Genomic DNA, 5876 nt, shown 5'->3' with positions numbered 1-5876 from the left:
TGTTGGGAGAGGCCGTGCAGCTGGGGGAAAATTTTTTTGGTTGAATTTTTTTTTAAACATGGTATGAAGCATGCTGATTTTGTGTGGTGCTCTATTCTGACCCATGGTTTTCTATTGACTTTTTCAATTATGTAGAATGTCCCAGGGGCTCCAACCCCATACTCTCCCAGCCATTGTTCTATGTACACACTGCTTGTCCACTCCCTTCTGATTTGCTGGGAACGTTTCAGAGAGAATACCACTGGTTTCCTTCCATCTGTGTTTGCAAGCCACATAACCCAATTCTCCCATCAATATGGACTATCATGTCCATTTTCCATGCCTGGGCTTCAGTCTAATTTACCATTGGCAGTGATATAAAAGATGAGCCTTTTGTCTCAGGGAAATAGGATTATTCTCATCGATGGGAAGAGGCTGAATCACATCAGCTGTGACAAAAAAAGAGGACTGCAGCATGAGAAGATGACAGTCAGAATGTAGTTTGGGTAGAAGGTAATATATACAGGAATTAGCAGGCCAGAGATTGTAGAGGTTTCAAGATCTTGTCATGCAAATAGTGCGGAAGGCTTCAGCATACAGATGAGCTGGACTCTGTGTTCTCACCGAAATGATCTGTGTACGCACCACTTCACTCTCCTACTCTCTGAATTTCTCCCTCAGACACATAACACACACCTGGTGCTCGTGAACCTTTGGCCTCAGATTCAATTAGCTGTTTTCATAACATCATATCATCCCTTATTTGTCTTCATAGTTTTTGTTTGTGTGTGGGGGGGCACAGGAATTTTCCCATTGTGGGATTAATAAAGTTTTATCTTATCTATCTCCTCCCCATTTCTATTTATTTATTTACCTATTTGTTTCCACTGTGTCCATTTTTACCTTTATTATATTTCCACCATGATTTCCATCCATCCTTTTCTCATGAAACAAACGGATCTATGTCATTAGATGATAATCTACACCACATGAATTCACTGGCACACACCTTCCAATTTTCCATGATACTGCATTTCTGTATTTTTCAGGCTCCCTCTCCTGCTTTTAGTTCTACTGAAAGGTTTAAACTGCACATAAAATACCAGGTTTCTGTATTATTCATATTCACCGGGCGCAGGTGTGTCTACTATTGTGCTTATTTTGTGTTTACAGTATAGTGAGCACCTGTGCTGAAACGTGGCTCAGAGGGATGGACCCATGGATGGATGAGAGTGGTTGAACCACTGACAGAGGGGGCACGATGGGACTTTACCTGACATGAAATGACAAGATTAATTGTTTCCCCCTAGTGTGTATAATTACATTCTGTTAATGTGAAGCCTTATGGGAGTTGCCACTCAAGTTAAGGTTGCAGCTCAGATAAAGCTGCAGGAAAGCACACCAGGATAGATACTGTGATAGATGAAAGTAGGAACAAGAATGTAGGAGTGAACCACTGAAACCAGACTATCTACCAAAAGATGAAGACTTTTGCTATAGTTTTCTGCATGACCACACTGATACTGTCCATTTGTTTCTTTACATTGATTTTCTGCTACTGCTGCTTCTTTTGAGGAGTTTTCTTTTGTACAAATTGAAGATCTAAGGATAAAGGTGACATATTTTGTACAAATAATACAAGACAGATTTGTGATTTGACTTTCTGGCTGAAGTTGGACACTACAGTATCAAAGCTGAGGGGTCACAGTGGAAATTCACTTTGGGAATAAATCACACTCTACTGAGCTAGAGGAAATGGGCCGTGAGGAAATTTACAACCTTGGTTTGAGCAATTCACAATGAAATGGAGACACAATGAACAAAAAAAGTAATTGTAAACCACTGTTGCTATGGCAACTTTTTTCCATAACTAGCTCAGTTTTTATGCTTCTTTACAGCTGAACAAAGTAAATTGTTAATGTCTTTTCGGGCTACATCACAAAGGCCAAGAAAGCCTTCATCTACTCAATGACTTTCTCATTATAAGTGATGGATTCTTACATGAACACAACCTTCCTGCCAAAGTTAGAATGGTTTTTATTATTTCTTTTGTTTGTCTTCACCACTGCCCCACGGTGCCGTGCAATCACTCAGTCCCCCGCCCACTCACAGCTCTGACTATCCAACTGTTTCTCCAGTGTCTCTCTTGCTGTCTAACTGACATGTCCCTGGACCCATAGTGTAATAAAGTGATGCTACATGTAATTTATTAACTCAGAGGAGTGGATTTAGAGTTAAAGAGCCCATGACATGCTCATTTACAGTCACTTAATGTTTAACCTTGGGTACCTCTAGATTAGCTTTGCACCCATCATAACTCCATTCTGTAATTATTTCAGAATGATAAAACCCAAAAGCCTCCTCCTGAAAATAAGAGGATAGCACAAATCCTGCTGCTGGTGTTGTCCCAAAATCTGTTTCTCCATTAAGAAGTTAATAAATCCAAATGGTGATCACTGTGTCTTCCCCAACAAATTCCTCGACATTATCCTAATCACAACCACTGAGGGGTGCATTACATGAAAGCTAGTTTTGAACAAGGAAAAACCTCTTAATGGTGAACGTTTTTTGACACGAGCCTGGTCAGAGAAGCCAGGACATAAACAAAAACCACTGATGAATAAGCTACATTTTCAACAATGACAATACCTCAAGTCCTACCTGACATGTTCGAGACAGAATATGATAGTGAACAGTACGACGAACCACAACAGCATCAATTTGAATTTCTCCTCTATAGATAGGTAAACAACATGTACCCATGAAAAGAGATGTGCAACACTCTAAACTAAGTGGGTAGTTGAGAAACCCCATATTTTAACTGGCATAATGCAGACATAGTGAATTACAACAATTCTCTACAGAACAAAGCATTAACTGACATGCAACGTGTTTTTTTTTTTTTACTTATCTTTACATCCGACAGAGTAGTGGAAACTTCTCAAGGTCAATAAATCCAAATGGTGATCGCTGTGTCTTCCCCAACAAATCCCTCGTAAAGTCTTGCCAGCAAGAGTTTGCGAGACTTGTGTAAACTTGACTTGAGTTGCTTCTGCATAGAAATACAACAGCATAGGTTCACATCATTTTATGAGCTTTCAGTCATGTTTAAGATAATAATTCATCATTCTAACATTGTAGATAAGTCAGAAAACACAGAAAAGCATGCCATGGGCACTTTAAGTTAAAGCCTGTTTTAATGTGTTTTAAATGTCTGGCAATGACAAAATAGAACAATGCATTAAAACTATCTGACACCCAGTGGATTTGTCCTCTTTGTCTAAATAAAACACCAGTGTTGTTTAAGGACATTTCTGATCACAAAAAATAAATGAGTGGAAAAGCCAGCATAATCTACATAGCAGTGATTAAGCTGGACTCATACTCTGTGCAGTTTCCTCACAGGATTTCTGGGAGCTGAAGTTCACATTTTTCAGTTGCCCTTTTTATCCACTATTGCAGAGCAGCTTTAATATGCTACTTGATGATTGTTTCAGATTTTACATTGTAGTTGACTCAGTGTTGGGAAGCATAAACTCTGTCAGGATATTTTATTCTGGTTTATTGTAATCCAGTGGCATGAAGTTGTAGCGCTTCATAAGAAATTCAGCATTTTTGTTAATCAATGGACAGAAATGATAAATAACAATGCTGACTTCACACAAACCTGGAAATAAACTACAGAGTTTCAGAACATGAAATATTCAAAAATAAGATGAATTATTTTTGACTCCCTGTCTCTTTAGCAGTCACATAAACACTTCTGCTATCTATGAACCAGCTGGTATCATTAAGTCACCATCATTAAGGGCTGCAGTGATGAAACAGCAGCACACTCAGGTATAATCTCCTTCAAACACCCACTGGCATGTCCATCAGCACACACTAGACAGTCATTACAGACACTACAGCAACCCACTTCAGCTGCCCTCTCTGCCTCACACTCACGCTGCTGTTCCCCTGTCACTGAACAGATATTCTTCTCTGCTGTCTGTCACTCGGGTAGCGACAGGGAGCCTGCTCAAAGAGCCTGAAAAAAGGAGCGTGAGAGCGCTTAACACTTTGTTGCGTTTATCTGCAATAATTACAGAGCCACACGGTGTGCTGGGGGCTAAAAATGTGTTAGTTCTTTTAATCCTCCACCTCTGCCAAACACTCCTTCATAACACTCTCATTGTGGTGCCAGAACAGCACTTGGCTGTATCAGCTGATTGACTGGTGATTGATGTGCACCAGCCGGCGTGTAGAAAGTCCATCAGGATAATTGGCTCATTAACACGAAGTTCCACTGGGATAGACACTTTACAGTGCATTTATGTAGAGCTGGATGGATTATTCGGTAATCTTTAGTCAAATCGGTTAGTCAAAAGAAATCTCCAATTAGCTGACAAAAACATTCATTTGATCATTTGTTATACATACACACACATACAGAATGGTGAACTCTGAGATCCTTTTCCCTTAAACTGACAGTAAGATTAACATTAATATTACACCTGTTCAAATATACATCCATCCATTATCTATACCGTTTAGCCTAACAAGGGTCATGGCGGTGCCAGAGCCAATCCCAGCTGACACTGGGCGAGAGGCAGGGTCCACCCTGGACAGGTCACCAGTCTATCACAAGTCTGACACTTAGAGACAAACAACCACACACACACACACACACACTCCTACAGGCAATTTAGAGTCGCCAATCAACCTAAGCTGCATGTCTTTGGACTGTGGGAGGAAGCCAGAGTACCCAGGGAGAATCCCCCCTGGCCCTGGAACCTTCTTGCTGTGAGGTGACAGCACTAACCACTGTTCCACCATGCCGGCCCCTGCTCAAATATATTTTGTTATATTTACATAACATTAGTGTATATAAATTATCTGTATGTTTTGGATGGTTGGTCAGACAAAAAAAATGAATTGCATCATCTTCAGGGTTGAGAAAAGTTAAGGGGCATTTTTTTTGATAGTTTTATGACATTTTACAGAACAAATGCTTAATCATTAAAAAAAAATTTGAATATAATTATAAAGAAAAATAATAATGAGTTTTAATCCTTTGTTCAAAGTGTTGCCTGTTATTACTGCCACTAAAACTGAGCTTGACTGGCATGAAAGTAGAGAGAAAACTTTCATACTGTAGAAATTCCCAGTCCAGACTGTGAGAAGACATATAATATTTCAGGTTAAAAACAGGCCTTTTTGGAAGCCCTTGCTGCTCTCAGATGTTTCTTTTATTTAATGCAGGGCACTGGATCATCACACCCTGTGCCTTCTGCTTTCTTCAACCAGAGCAAATCACCTCGCAGGCCTAATAATCATGTCACATAATGCTGTGTCGTCTGTGGGATGGTGGGAGCTGATTGCTCTTGATCATAATGAGCTCCTGGAATATAGATTTTTCTAGACAAATTAATTTCCAGGGAAATATCTGCTGCCCAGCATTGTTTTGTGTCTGCAATCAGACCCAGAGGCCTGACAGCTAATCAGCCCACTGTTAATGAGGCTGTGGCTCCCTTTTAAATGATAGCTCTGGAACAATTTTAAGAGTCTTCCCTCAAAGAGGAGCTGACAGCCAACTGGGAACCAGCTGTTAGAAATATGATCCTTGGATGGTGTAAGGTATTAGTTATATGGTAAATGCAGACAAATTCCTGTGAAAGCTTCACACTGAAGACAGGCAAATGTAGGAATAAGCAACAGTGAGTCATCAGTTACACTGTGAATAATCATGTATACGCAGCCACTTCGAATAGGCGGATGTCACCAAAAAAAGTCCTAATTTGTGGGTGCCTCAGTCAGCGTTCATCGTCATCATGACCTTTTCACCCCGACCACCTACTGACACGCCCATCCGCCCACATCCATGTATAATAATACCCATTCAGACACACACATGC

The sequence above is a fragment of the Monopterus albus genome, unplaced genomic scaffold (assembly GCF_001952655.1).
Source record: "Monopterus albus unplaced genomic scaffold, M_albus_1.0 scaffold252.1, whole genome shotgun sequence".
Classification (NCBI taxonomy): Eukaryota; Metazoa; Chordata; class Actinopteri; order Synbranchiformes; family Synbranchidae; genus Monopterus; species Monopterus albus.
The sequence above is the reverse complement of the archived record's forward strand: the minus strand, read 5'-3'. Positions refer to the sequence as shown.